This window comes from Onychostruthus taczanowskii, unplaced genomic scaffold, assembly GCF_017590055.1.
Source record: "Onychostruthus taczanowskii isolate IOZ18803 unplaced genomic scaffold, ASM1759005v1 scaffold65, whole genome shotgun sequence".
Taxonomy (NCBI): Eukaryota; Metazoa; Chordata; class Aves; order Passeriformes; family Passeridae; genus Onychostruthus; species Onychostruthus taczanowskii.
The window spans coordinates 4,966,409-4,980,302 of record NW_024504233.1 but is presented as its reverse complement, the minus strand read 5'-3'; the positions used below and the strand labels follow the sequence as shown (position 1 = coordinate 4,980,302).

General features: G+C 45.9%; 1 protein-coding gene across 3 annotated transcripts in view; it reads right to left on the bottom strand.

The window, feature by feature from the left end:
* PLA2G4A (phospholipase A2 group IVA) overlaps window positions 1–13,894 on the bottom strand; it is a 69,091-nt gene that overhangs the window by 53,287 nt on the left and 1,910 nt on the right. The window lies entirely within an intron of this gene.

Below are 13,894 nucleotides of genomic sequence, written 5' to 3'. Positions count from 1 at the left end.
GTCCTGCATCCTAAAGGCAGAGTTCCAGTTCCCCAGATGATCCCTCAAACTGGTTCAGACATGAGATCATGCTCTCTCTCCCTACAACCCCCCGCCTCATTTGTTTCAACATCTGCAGGAAGCGCGTTGGTGATGCTGCAGACAACAAACAGCCTCTTTGGCTACGGGGCCAGGATGAGTCCCCAAGCGCCATCTGGATGAGGCAAGGATCGTGCAGAAGGACAAAAATGCAAGCACATCATCAACAACTGCATCCCAACGCCCGCGCAGAGCGCAGGCCATGGGCAGGGCTCTCAGTGGGACAGCAGGGCCAGGGAGCAAGGAGACAAAGCCTGGCATCCTGGGGTCCCACACGGCTCCCACCACCAGCACTGCACATCCCAGCCCTGCCCATGCCACGGTACTCCAAATGGCAGCTCCTGGCTGGCTGTGTTTATCAGAGTCTCTCAGGATGTGACAAACACAGGCAGCTACCCCAGCACAGGCCCCAGTGCCATTTCAGGTGCCCAAGGCTGGCAGAGGGACAGCTATCCATGCTCTTCCCAGAGCCAGCAGGACATCTCAAGAGAAAGCAGACATTTAAGTGACTTGAATACTTAATCCCTTACAGTGGATTTAATTCAAATCAGTTATTTACACCACACCCTCTGGAAGCACGCACTGCATTACCCACAGAGTTTGGGTAAAGCACACAAAGAGATTTCTAGATCTAAAAATTGTAGTGTGGCAGAGGAGCCAAATACAACACAACCAGGAAATCCTGATTACGCTCATCAGGAGCCATGAAGAAAGTCCTGAAGAATGTTTACTGCAAACATCTGCAGCAAACAGAGCTGTAATCCCAAAATATCTTGCTTAACACTTTCCCCTACATGCTGTCCATCCCACACAGCCTAATGGGAAAGTCTTCATCGAATCACAGAATATCCTGAGTGGGAAGGAACCCCCAAGGAGCATACAGTCTGACTCCTGGCCCTGCACACCCCAGCAATCCCTGGGAGCGTTGTCCAAACACTCCTGGAGCTCTGGCAGCCTTGGGGTTGTGCGCATTCCCTGGGGAGCCTGGGCAGTGCCCAGCATCCTCTGGGGGAAGAACCTTTCCTGGTATCCAGAAAAACCTTTCTCTGTCCCAGCTCCAGCCCTTCCCTGGGCCCTGTCCCTGATCACAGGGAGCAGAGATTGGAGGAGCTGCAGGCCCTGGTGAGCTCTGCCCTCAGCCTCCTCTTCCCCTGACCATAACCAATTCAGGGCTGTATCACAAGGACACACAAAGTCCTGCACTTGAGCTGGAGCTGGTGAGCCCCACCCTTGGCAGATGCAGGGGAAGCAGTCCTCTAAACACATCTTCAAGGACACTCTGACATTACCAACACAGATTGTTTTGTTTCCCTGACACCTGGTGGTGTTACACCATCTGTGACTGTGTTGTTCCTGGGGCTGACAGGAAAGGAAGAGCATCTCAAGAAAGCACCACCAACATTAACGGTTTAACTGTATATTATAGGTAATCAAAGAAGAGATGAAGTTAACTGGAGAACAGAGGGTTGTGTGGAGACCTTCCAGCAGCCTTTCAGGATGTGAAGGGGCCTACAAGGAAGCCAGAGAGGAACTCTGCATCAGGAATTGTGACATGACAAGGGGGAATGGCTTCAAACCGACTGAGGGGAAATTTAGGTTCAACATACAGAAGATATTCTTCCCTCTAAGGGTGGTGGGGCCCTGGCACAGGGTGCCCAGGGAAGCTGTGGCTGCCCCTGGATCCCTGGAAGTGTCCAAGGCTAGGCTGGACAGGACTTGGAGCACCCTGGGAAAGTATCCCTGCCCATGCCAGAGGGTGGCACTGGATGGGCATTAAGGTCTCTTCTAAACAAAATCATTCCATGTCCCTATGATTCTCACTGTTTTATTGGTCAATGTCCAAGTTTGGAAATTACACAGCAAACAGGCCACAGTTTTAGCTTGGCCCTGTCATGGAGAGCCAGGCTTTCCCTCTCTCCCAGTGCCATAAATCCCTACCTTATCATGGAGAGCCAGCCCTTCCCTAAGTGCCTAAATCTCACTTTCGTCCAAAAGTGAACTCTACCTCTGCCAAGACAAGGGTGTCTCATTGCTAGGCATGGTTTCAGACACCATCCCAACCTATCAGTGGATAGCTGGATCATTCCTTGAGTCAATAGTCTTCTGTGATCTCAGCTCATACTCACTTGAGGTGACAGACTGAAGCAGAGAAGGAATTATTGTCTTGCAAGACCAACTATAATACAATAACTCACAAAAAGAAGCACACACACACGCATACATGGATAGAGATTATTACTGGAACATTTTAATTCTCAGTACATTCCTACAGATAATTCATTTGTACAGGATATGTCAAAAGATAAGAAGAATAATGAGATTTTTCCTATGCTGAGCACAAGCTTACTCTGGACTTAGTCTCACCAAGTGGAAAAGCCCCGAAAATGAGTAAACACAGCATAATATAAATATCATTGCCAGAATACATCCTCACAAGTGTAAGAAAAATCATTAGAGGGAGGTTGTTTATATCAAGCTGTCCAATTCTTCTTAAAAAACCAAAGACATGAACAACTTAAAATATAGTAAGTGTGACTCACCAGCACAGTCATTAACTTTCAATCTATTAGGAGAGGAGTAAGGGGTAGAGAATAACCTAAGTAATGACTCAGACTTTTTGTATGAATGTCACCCTCCATTTCTATCAAATCAGATTACAGCATTTTATTTGGTTAGATTGATCCTGTGATTGTATAACAGAAATAACAAATACTCTGTTTCTACATGACTTTGTCTGGCATCCTGGAAAATCACTGTAATGTTATTTCTTAATTTAGGGCTTCCCACACAAGGAGGAAGGATTACCTCTGACTCCACGTAGAGTTCCCATCACTCCACTTCCACCACAACTGGAAAAGTAGATGTTCTGCTGACATGCCAAGTAGACCAATGGGCCAAGGCCAAAGGGATGAGGTCAACAAGGACAAGCGCTGGGTGCTGGCCTGGGGTCACCCCAACCTCCTGCAGCAGCTCCAGGCTGAGGGGAACAGTGCCTGGAAAGCTGGAACAGGCCCTGGGCGTGTTGGGGACAGAACTTAAAAATGAGCCCAGGTGTGCCCAGGTGGGCAGGAGGCCAGTGGCCCCTGGGCTGTGCCAGCCCTGGTGTGGGCACAGGCCCGGGGCAGTGGCTGTGCCCTGTACTGAACCTGCTCAGGGACCTCGAGTGCTGTGCCCAGTGCTGGGCTCTCATGGCCAGAGAGACCTTGAGGGGCTGGAGCGTGTCCAGGGAAGGGAACGGAGCTGGGGAAGGGGCTGGAGCCCCAGGAGGGGCTGAGGGAGCTGGGAAAGGGGCTCAGCCTGGAGAAAAGGAGGCTCAGGGGGGAAATTCTGGCTCTGCACAACTCCCTGACAGGAGGGGACAGCCGGGGGGGAGGGGCTGTGCTCCCAGGAACAGGGACAGGATGAGCGAATGGCCTCAAACTGTGAGGTTGGACATCAGGAGGAATTTCTTCATGGAAAAGGTTGTGAGACATTGGAATGGACTGCCCATAGTGGAAGCCCCATCCCTGGAGGTGTCCAAGGAAGTGCTCTGGGCTGGTGACAAGGTGGGGATCAGTCACAGGCCTTTTCCAATCCCAATGATTCTGTAGTTCTATGACTGCTCTCCCCACGCCTTGCCAAGGAGGTATGGGTGGGAGGAAGGATTCTGAGCAGAAGGGCAAAACGCTCAACCTTTGTGCCACATTTTTGGAGGACACTGTGAGGTGAAGCTTGTCAAGGAAGTTGACACAGCATAGCTAGACAGGAGATTTTAAGATCTGACTTCCTGCTATAGGGGAGGTAATAGATTAAAAGATAGTGAATCTTTTTTTAAAGATGACTTGTCGGCCTGTAAGCAATTACTGAAAGTATAGGTGACACAGCAACAGTGGAGGGAGGGCTGTAAACACTCTAGCAGGGCCGAAACTCTGTAAAAGTCCCACAATCACCGCCAGTGTAACGTTACTGCTTTTCTAGCGCTGAAGGCTACTTTAGAGGCCATAAGTGAGGAAGACCGAAGTTGCAAAATTATCAGGCCACGGATACACTCCATGATACAGGAGGCAAGGCTTGGTGAGTCAAGGGCATCAGGACCATGTCTGTTTAATAAACTTAAATTAGGCTGGATTCAAAACATCCTCCTTATCTTATATTCTGCAAGGAATGGCGGCCCCAACAGGAATATTCAAGAGGCTGGAAGCATCTCTGCCTAATACCCACACCTGTGTCACACTGGCCATGGAAGTTCCCTGGACTGAAAACAAAGCCAAGTGCTGTAGTTTCCCCACAGACAGCATCTGCAAGTCTGAGGAAGAGGCAACTGATTCAGGGCACAATGGTTTATGTTACAATTATCCTGCTTACGCAAAGGGGACTTAACAAGAACCACTCGCCGCGACAGCCTGTGAGGTTATGAGAAAAACCCGTGTCCCCATATGTGAACTCGCTATATGGCGAACTCACAGAAGGATTTCCAAGCGGAACTGAGTAAATTCAAAGTAAGGAGTTCATTTATTCAAGGAATGAGAGAGATCCTTTAGTTAATACCTTTAAATAACTGTTCTTCAACATCATATTTTACTTCAACTGAAATTGCACCGGAAATAAAAAAACAGCCTTGAGAAAGAACAACAAACTCAGCTGAGAGATGCCAAGAATACTCTTTAAAAATGGCAACAATCACTATCCTTTGCTACACAAATCAAAGCCACAAGACAGAGAGTTTAGATGGCAGAGTCTCAAAATTGGTCAAAAAACCTCAGGCAGCTGACCAGTAATCCCCACTGCGTGTGTCAGGCTTATGTGGGAAGCAGCTCACTTGTTTTCCAGCAATAAAGCCAAGAAACAAAGAGGAACGTGAAAAATCTGATGGAAGTTCCATGACAAACAGTTATGAGGATGTAGACCTAAACCAGTCAGAATGCACTACTCAAGCCCACCTCTGCAGGTAATTTACTACAAGCACAGTGCAATTAGGAAAAGCAGATGGGAAAATGCACAACATTTCTATACAGTAGGAATTTGGGACATTATTCCACAAATAGACTTTCCATCATATAATCCTGGAATGATGTGGGTTGGAAGGGACCCTAAAGCCCATCCAGTGCCACCCCTTGCCACAGGCAAGGACACCTCCCACTAGCCCAGGGTTGCTCCAAGCCCTGTCCAACCTGGCCTTGGACACTTCCAGGGATGTTTGACAGTTATTTTTAAAGAGTATTTTCATTTTTGGAAGCTCAGCTTAAGGCTCACTTTTGAATTTCAGGATATCGGGCGCCCCAAGCATGCAGAGCCAGGCTCTCTGAAATGGAAAAACTCACTGCCAGTGGCAGCTTCCAAAGTCTTGCCAGGAATGCAAACACTTATGCAAGAACTCCTAAAATTAAAGATAGACATCTCAACTGCAACACCTGACTGGGCAGATCTTTTTGTTGACTATATTCCTGTAATGCACATGTGAAGGGGGGAAAGGAAGGGAAAAAACCTCCCTATCTTTCTTTCTTACCTGAGCACTGGCAAAACTTTCCACTTGCTCTGCTGCACTGTGGTCAAGAGCTGCTGCCTGCCAAAACCTCAGGATCCCCCTTCCAGAAGCCTCACTGGCACCGTGGCAAGAACTGTTGCTGCATGATTTAGAGCTCTAGAATCAGCCTCCAAAAATCTCATTCCAAACCCATCCCTGTTCCTTGGGGACAGCACCGAGCTCAGCCAACTTCTAAGTATTTCTGAGCCAATGCCTTTTAAAGATTATATTAAAATCATGAGGGTTTGGTTCTTGCGTATCTTTAACTTATCTATGCCTTCATTCCCCTTCTTTTGCTTCCCTGCTGTAAAGCAGGAATGGCTTAAAAACAGAAACTCTAGGGAAAACATTGGAATAAGCTTTCATTTAAGTGTTTATGGGGTTTTGGGGGGAGAATCCAACATGCCAAGGTGCCTGATGCACTGAGGCTTCAACTGAGGCAGCTGACAGTCCTTCTGCACTACAGTTATGCAGCCGTTTCACACAAAACCCCCAAAAAACAGCTAAAAATGGAACGAGCTGGTAAAATTTAACAGCTAGCTTCTGGTCAGTAATGCATGTAAAACAAATTTAGCTGACCATAAGGTCAGTACTTCCTTTCAATATCTTTTTCGTTCTTTTTCAGTTCAGTTGGTATCAATTTTGGGGATTTCCTGGCGTTTTGCCACAGGTCGTAGCCCCAGCCAGGCTGCTGGCACTGCCAGGCTGGAGGAAGGGCTGCACTCACAAGGTGTGTTTTGTCATCTCCCACTCGTCATGTCTGCACAACATGACTCAACTTTCTGGTTTTGGGCTCCTCACTCCAAACACGAGCTCTGGCCACCGTCTGCAGCCAAGGGGACAATTGTGCAGCACTTCCTTTGGTCTCTATGGTCATAGCACTTAAAGCATGACAAAATTGGAGTGACTCAAGGAAATCTGTCTGGACTTTCTAGTAAAAGTAGTGATGAACAAACTTCTGACGCTGACATTTTTCAACCTCTTTAAATGCTGAGAGTAAAATTTATATGGAAATATTTCATGGCTATTGACAAGCTGGAGTCTGAGTAAGTAACATAAATATATGTTTTACACACAGACACAAAGACAAACATAGACATGCCCAACACATATATTACATTTTTGAGAAGAGAAATTAAGTACTTCCATAACAGTGATCTTTCTCTTGTATCCAACCCTTGGCTGCTGAGCAAAGCCAGACCTGGAGCACACTCCACCTGGCTCCAACAGCCAAGCCTCTGGCCAAGCAGACCTTTAGCCCTGGATCTGAGCTGTTAGCCAGAATCCCAGACTGGTCTGGGTTGGAATGAACCTTAAAGACCACCTCGTTCCACCCACAGGGATGCCACTCACTATCCCTGGTTGCTCCAAGCCCTGTCCACGCTGGTCTTGGATATCTCCAGGGATGGGGCAGCCCCAGCCTCTCAGGATTAAGCAGCTCCTGAGCTGCCAGCTTGTGTTTGAAGGCAACCTCATCCTGGCAAAGCATTTGCACAGGGCTTTGATTTTCTCCATCAGACTTGGCAGGGCTCTCCTCCATCCTCCTGTCCTGTTGGAGAGGGCAAGCAGTGGCACCTTCCTGCTGGGAGACCACACTGGGAGTGGCGCCTCACTGCCCCTGCCCGAGCTCCTTCCCCTTCCTGTGCCGTGGTCTCACAACTTCCCCAAGATCTCTGCTCCCTGGGCAGCTCTGCCAGCCCTGCCCTGCCAACCAGGGCAAAAAAATGCTTTTTTCCAAGGGCTTCTGTTTCCTGCCACACCATTCCAGATGGATTCAGAGTGCCAGCAGGGAAAACACCGAGCTGTGGCACGAGCTACAGTGCCAGTGCTGCTGATTTAGGAGGAAAGCTTTGAATCAGGTGCCACTTCATTTTTAGATAACTGTTACCCACACAGACACACAGTCAGCCTCTGAGAGGATGAAGGGAAGAACTGAAGCCACTACAAACAAATGCCTGACATTCCCAACTAAGGCTTTGGAGATGGATTAAGACTGAAAAGAACATCTTCACACGATTCTTGGAAAATTTTCTCTATCATAAGCAAAAAAAAGAAAAAAAGTAAATTTCTCTTTACTGAATTTGATTACACCAGTACCAGTACCAGAAGGTTCATTCCATCAGTGGTTACACAAAGCAGAAAAACCCCACAGAAGTAACAAAACCCATAAAAACACAACAACTTAAACATGGATTTCAGGAGTGTGATACAATAACTCTCAGTCACTAAGGAGCCACAAACAATGACTTCAAAAGTAAAAGGACAGCAATCAAAGGGAGGAAGAAACCCCAAATTTACATATCCCTTTGTTAAAAGAGCTTTGCAAAATCTGGGACACAAGGGGGACTTTCATGCTCCTCTCTGAGGCACAAGGGATTGGTTCAGGAAACTTAAATGAACTATGACTACTCTCTTACCAAACTACCTAAGCTTCTAATTTAACTATTTCTTAAGACACCGAGAGCTTACTCCCTCCCTTGCCAACTCAAACTCTCTCTCAGCATATGAAACACCCATGGATGTGTTGGCTCTGTGGTGAAAGGGAAATGACTGACACGTTACAGGGCAGAGAGTACAGAGTGCAGGTGCTTGACCACTTTTCAAGAATTTCTATAAAGAAAATGTCCATTTGTCAAAGCACAAAGTTGTCAGAAAAGAGCTACATCAATTTAAATAAAACTCTCTGGGGGAGAGTTTAACCCCAAAAACAGCATTAAATGAGAACAGCCACTAAGTGGCCAGGAAAGGTCACTCAGCTGGGGGAGAAAGACCTTGCCCTGCCCACACCATTCCTTTCAGATGGTGATTTTGATTCAGATTTGACTTAATGCCTTGGGAGAAACTATTTAATTTCACAGAATCATAGAAGGTTTGAAGTGACCTTAAAGCCCATCCAGTGCCACCCCTGCCATGGGCAGGAACACCAATATCATTTTCTCTCTATCAAAAACACCCTTATAAAAATTGAACCTGAGCTCGCCAGGCCACAGAGGAATTATAGCACACTGAGTTAATGAATTTGGGATTCTTGGAAAAAGGAATTTAAGTATAAATAGCAAAATAACACTTGGAAGCATGTCCCAGCTGAATGCAATCACCCACCAAAAAAACCTGTGTGGACATGTGCTACTCCCAAGTGGAAAATGCCAGAGAAATGCAAGATGTTGGCAGGCTTTGCCATTAGCAAAGAGCTGGTTCTCATTACCATCAGCACAGGCTTCACAGCAGCTCCCTAAGGGAACCTTACAGTGCCTGGGAAAAGCAGGGAGTCCGAGAGTATCATCACTGAAATAAACACACACCCATATAAACACTCTGGATGTAGGGAAAGCCAGGACCTGCTTCCCAGTACCCTCCTCTCAGATGCTGTACAAGCTCTGTTCCCATTTTTGTTAAGTTTTCCACCAGCACTGTCCTTAAGTCACAGCTGTGGGGCTTTGGTTACAAAGGGAAAACGACTTTTTCTTCACAATACAACATCAGGTCCAAAAACATCAGGTTTCTGAAAATTAGTCCTGCCTTTATCAGGACATAAAGGGGTGTTACACTCAGTGCTATGGTTAGAAGCTCATTAACCATTCTGCTTGGATTAAGGAGGAAAAGGATTCAAACAGAACAGCAGCACGTGAATAGTTAGTTCTGTATTTTATAGAAATTGTCTAGGAGAAGAGATGGCCACTATTGCAATATTCACTCCAACACACACCCATATTGATTAAATGAAAGAACAGATGTGCCTTAAAAGTCTTTCAAAATTCTCAATTATAGGCTAGTTTTGAAAAACAGAACACAAGAGGATCAACCAGAAAATTTTCATTTACTCACATTCCACAACCACCTTCTCCCCAAAATGTAGTTTTATGTTGTTCCTTCCAGTACTGCCAGATCAGGTAGCAGCTGCTGGCTTTGCATAGAGCTCCAGTTTTGCATGTGAGGTCCAAAGGTGCAATTTTTGGGATGGAGCATGCAAAGTGCTGGTGCATGCTACAGCCAGAGCTGCTCCCTGTTCAGTGCAATCATCCACCGGTGCTGTTTGCTTTCCCCTGAGCTGGGATAGAATGAAACCTCTGCTTGGGGGAATTTGTTTTTAGCATCCACTTGACAGTGCAGTAAGTTAAATGCATGAGAAACACAGTTTTAGTAATTAAATCCTATTTATAATCTCTACCCTTGAGAAAGAGACATGTGGGAGGGGTGGGAAAGCACCACCAAATCAAAAGTAACTTCACACTGAACCTGTAAGGCTAAATCTTTCTATTTCATGGTCTGGCCAAGGCCATGGAGCAGATGGGATGAGACAGCCTGGACATGTGCATCCAATTCTTACTCCATCACCTCCAGCTATCCCAATATTCCACTTATCAGTCCTGTCCTTCATGCATGTTTAATAAAATGCAATCCCTTGTGGGCTGGGACAGCATGCTGCAAGAAATACACATTTGTACAGATCTTATTATAAGATCTCTGAGTGTGCATAAATAAGGACCTTTAGAACCCCAGTAAATAAAAAAGGATAAATTATTATAAAAGTACACATTCCTACCCATCTTGGCAAAGGATATGAGCACTGCTAATACTAGTAGGAAAAGAAATTAGAGTCTTAGTGATTTATGCTGAAATCATTCTAAGGAAAATACCAGATGAATATCAAAAATGAGTCAGATCAACAGCTTTACTATCAGGTAACCACAAAAAAACACAGATGTGCCTGATACATCTCAAATACTTCAGAACTTGTGTATGTGGAAGCTTTTGACCCTGTATTCTGTGTCTCCTTCCTAAAGTTGTATATTTAGGGAAGGTGGAAAGATGGAAAGAAAAAGATTTTTGCTTGCAGGCTTAGCTGTATTTTTAAAAGTAGACCTTCAGCATCCTAAGCTGAAGTAATGCTGTTATCAGGAGAAAAAGCAGCTCTGAATCTTTCTCTCCAAGTCACCAGTGCTACCACTCATCGGGAAGGAGATTAAATATCCCAATTAAAGAGGGCTTGCCAGCAGAGCTGTGCAGCCTGGACAGCAGCCCAGTGCTCAGAGACACCACAGGCACCTCTCACCCAGCTCCAACACCAACCCCAGAGACTGTGCCCTTGCACAGAGCAAAGAGCACTCCCAGAGCATCATCTCTGTGCTCTGAGGGATATCTGTTTGGAATCACATGGACTTTATCATGGAAGCACTTGCTTTTCCTCCAGGGATCGCTTAAAGAGTCTGGGACACTCCTACTCCAGCTGTTTGTCAGTCCAGATCCCAAAAACATCCTTCCTTACATGTGCTGAGGGTCTTGGAATTACCAGCACGCAGCAAAAGCGTAGGCTGAGAGAGAAGTGTCGTCCCACTCTCACAGCCCACTCTCTGGGAAAGGAAAACACCTGGGAGAAAAGCTGCAGTGTCTGTCCCCTGGCACTGCTGCCAGCTGAGACAGGACCAGCACAGGCTGAGGAAGCACTGCTGCTGACAGCCCAAAATGAGCCCATGACAAAATGAGTCAAACCTGTACATCTATCAATATATGGATGACATGTTCCCCTCACCACTGATAGCTTATTTTTTACAGAAACTGTGTCGTTCTATATAACACCACAGAATCCCAGAGCAATTTGGGTTGGAAGGGACCTCAAAGCCCATCCAGTTCTACCCCTGACATGGGCAGGGACACCTTCCCCCAGCCCAGGCTGCTCCAAGCCCCATCCAGCCTGGCCCTGGACATTTTCACAAATGTTCAAATGGGAGAACTAATAGATATTTCTAAAAAAAGTCCATGAATTCTCACTTGCAATATCACCACAATATTTTTCATTTTAAAAAATCAGAGTAAAGTTGAAATGTTCACTAGGTCCTTTTGTTTTCCCCATAATCTATTTAAAAAAAAAATACTGGAAGCTTTTGGTTCTTAGTTTGGTCACGCTTTGGGGACCACTTTCCCCTGTCCTAAAGCCCACCTCCCATCCCTGCCTCATGGGCTGAGTAACTCTGCTCCAGACGTTGACACACAGGCTACTGGAAAGTGGTACAGTCAGGAAATTTGGGTCATCTCTCTGAGGTAAACAGTAAATTAAAATCCTCAGGAAAGTCTGAATACCAAGGTGATGAGGGGCTGCTTTTTTCTTCTTTTTAAAAAAGGAAGAATTATTTTGAAATTATTCTGTTACAATATCACATTATTATAACCTAGGGCAGTGATGAGGTCATTTCCTTTACCAGGGCAGGTTCTGGGATTTGTTTTTCAGACTACTGAGAAAGACACAGTTATATCAGTGCCCCAGCAAACCCAGACAAGAGTTCATCACCTCACAGCAAGATCCTGCTGCCCCTGCCCACCATATTAAAGACAAATTCTTCCACAAATTATTTGGAGCTTCTGTTTGGAAAGAGACAAATTAAATAAAACCAGACCAGTGGCAAACTCAGTTTAAAAGTGTGCTCCATGAGTGGCCCCAGGCTTTAACTGGAAGCTGAATCCCTAGCTGAACCAGAGCTGTAGGGAAGGACCTGCTTTTATAGTTTAAATCATGTCCAGACTGTAAGGCACCAATATTTTTGATGCATACTGGCCCATCAGTGTCAACTAAACCATTAGTGAAGAATTCAGTTTTCCTCCCTCAAGGCCACTGCCCTTCCTCAGATATGGAGGATACATGCCCTGAAGGATAGGGAGACTCTTCTCCACAGCAGTGTTATGTGTCAGGTAAAAAGTCAACTGGAATTTAATCTCTCAGCTCCATATCCACCACAGGCTGTACCATACTCTGAGCTTTCACCTCTTGAGCTAGAAATTTTCCATGGAAAACTAAGTATTTTCTCGTATTTTGTAGTCAGTTTTCATATACTTGAACTTCTGGGAACAAGGGGGAGACACCTTCTCTGGATGCTATTTGTTGCTCTCCCTGGTATTTTCCATCCCAAGCCATTCAATTAACTTCATGTGCTTTGAATTCACAGTTCCCAAGTCTCCAGTTCCACTGGCAACGCTGTCCTGTTCCAACTACATGGAAGTCACCGAGGTTGTCACATCCCTGGATATTGCACATCAATTCAAACGCACCAACAGAGCCATTCCCATTATTCCTGCAGCACTGTGCACCCAAAGGTCATTTCTGCATCGCACTGGGTGCAGCCCTTGGCATTGTCAGAAGAACTGAGGTTATCCAAAGTGTCAGTGAAGTTTGCTCAATGGCTTTGCAGGAATATCTCTGAGGGAAATACTCCATGCTCACCCCATGCTCGTGATTTTTCCCCTTTGCAGGATGAAAATTCACGAAGTGAAGGGAAAAACTATGGTGAAACCTGAAATATTTCCCATTCTATCTGGTTTAGCCCAACTGACAGAAGCAACCTATTCAAAGTGTCGTGAAAATTATAATCATGAAAACAATGTTCAATGGAACATATTCAAGTTAAGATGAAATCAAATATGCAACCCTAGTGATGCAGCAGCATTGGATAACTTTTCTTTTTTCTTTTGTGGGTTTTTTTTATTTTTGGCTTTTTTTCTTATTTTTTTAAGAAGAACAAGTCATAAACAGTGCTTGGTGTCAAGAGTCAAACTGTGTTTTTCTAGTGCAGACTGACTGGCCATGCACGAAGAGATTAATTTATGTGATTCAAGCATAAATCAATATTTGCGTTTCTTTTTTTTTTTTTTTTTTTTTTTTTTTTTTAAGGATCCTTGCCATAAGGGAACGAGAGAGTGCAGAAAGGTGGACAGGGCCAACATGAAGATTTGGAGAGACAACAGTGCTAGACGAGCATTTATCTCTACACCATATATTGAAAACCTCTCCACTAACAAGACAAATAAAATAAGCACATCAGTTTCAGATTCATGCTATCTGTCTGGAATCCTCAGCAGGCTGAACAACTCTCGGTAACCACAAAGCAGCTGATCCCATGCATCAACAGCTTCACGTGCATCTCGCCCTACTGAGGCGCAGAACAGCATCTTCTGCCAGGAACATCCACTGCAGTTACAGGTCCTACCCACACCACTGCTCCTCCCTTGGGGCTGGAGCTGTAACCTGGAATCTGCATCCCGTCATCCACATGGGAAATTCCACACTCAGCAGTTCAGGCGGCAGAAGGGATTTTCTCCAAAGTGAACACACGAGGTCAAGCTCTGGGCAGGGGTGACCCAGCCCCAGCACCTGCAGCTCCCTAGGGAAGGGGACAAACCCCAGTGCAAAGCCCTGAGCTGCTGGGGGAGCACAGGAACTGGTCCCACCGCTGGGGCAGCAGCTGGTCAGAAGCCGGGCAGAGCAAATCGCCCTGCACCTGTTGAGTGTGGGAGTCCCAAAACGGCACAGGGAACCCCATGAGA